We start from the raw sequence: 1,682 nt of genomic DNA, 5'->3' as shown, positions 1-1,682 counted from the left end.
GCAGCACTGTCAGAACTGGGCACTGACAGTGAACCTGGACAAGACCAGAGTTAGGGTCTTCTAGAAATCTTACTGCTCTGAACGGCCCTCACATCAGTCAGCTTCTGGACAGCACTGCTACAACAACGCCAATCAGAGTGAACCAACTTATATCTCACCTTGAAAACTCACTGGGACAAAGTAACTAAAACACTAAACAAATTTGAGTAGTACCGGGCCCTGGAAAGAGATTTTACCCTGGCAGAATACCTGGACAGGGTGAAAGACACAAAGCAGACTCAGTGCCCACCACCTGGCCATCGAAACAGGGCGACACAGACTGTCCTGGCTGCTCAGAGACAGGAGGCTCTGTGGTCACTGTGAGCTGGGAGAAGCCGAGACAGAGATGCGCTTTTTATTACACTGCAGTAAAAACAAGGGACACATTCTTTCCAGTCCATCAGAGAGTGGTCCCACTGGCTGTCCAGTATGTACATGTGTGCTTGTCACAGCCTCAGGGACACACAGTGAGCACGCTGGGGGGGGGGGGGGGGGGCACTGACAGAAGGGGGAGGGGGAATTTGTTTTTACTAAGTTGTATTGATGGTCTGAATGTGTATATTGTACTTTGTAACTGCTCAGTTCTTTGGAAGCCAGCCCAACGGTTGCTGCATCACAGAGAGGAAATCTGCTAAACCCATCAAACATTCACTAGCTCTGCTCTTTCGTCGCCAAGCATGACTCACTCCACTGCTCCCAGTGCCAGCACCAAAGCAAAGTGAACTAATCCTGCGAAGTGACACAGCAAGCGACAGGACAGACACAGCAGGGAAGGGTCAGCAGAAATGAAGCAAAGAGGAGATTCAGGCAGGGAACTCATTCTAACCTTATTTTAGGCTCTTCCAATGCCAGATCAATCGTCAGTCGAATAGCTAGTATCTTATTCGTCCTTCGATTAAACAATACGTCCAATGATCTGCAAGGAAGGGAATTATATCTTACCTCAATCCATCCATTACATCCCCGCTGTGCGCCAGAGCTCTCCTCCTCCTCCTCCCCAGCCTCCTGCTTCATCTAACGGGGAAGGGCAGCTATCCCGCCCCCCTGCCCATGGCTTCCCCACGGTCAGCATCTTATCTGTGTGCTAATGTATGCACAGGGGCACCTCAAAGGCAAGGCGGAAGAATGCAGCCTCCATGGTGACACACGGAAGACTTTATCTGAGTCCTGGGGACAGTCTGCAGTGGGGAGGGGAGATGCGGAAATGGGGAACTAATAGAGGCAAGCTCTCCTGAAGCGGTTTTCTTAGTCATTGCAAACATTGACAATGGAGTGGTTACCTCATTTCTGTATGAATTGGTTGAGCTGTACTAAAGTAATAAGTGACTGTGGTTTTTACATTTCTTGGACAGACCCAGTGTGTTCACTTTACTGGGAAGCAGCCTGCCTGTGCTCTCTCTTTGTGTAATATCAGTTTTGGGGTAGTTTTGCCAGGGCCTCAGGCTCAGTGAAGCAGTGTGTTGCCCTTACATTGCCTTACTGGGGAACGCTGTGTTCTTTCACAAGCTGGATGCTTGCATAAAACTCAGACTGCAGTAACCTCTCTACATGTTGTGTCAACTAATCAAGGTACATCCCCTTTCATAAGCGCTGTGTGAAACTCTCACTGCTCCTGCCAAAGGAAGTCCTAACCAAGCTTCATA

Source organism: Polyodon spathula, chromosome 38 (genome assembly GCF_017654505.1).
Source record: "Polyodon spathula isolate WHYD16114869_AA chromosome 38, ASM1765450v1, whole genome shotgun sequence".
NCBI lineage: Eukaryota > Metazoa > Chordata > Actinopteri > Acipenseriformes > Polyodontidae > Polyodon > Polyodon spathula.
Note: the sequence above shows the minus strand (reverse complement) of the source record.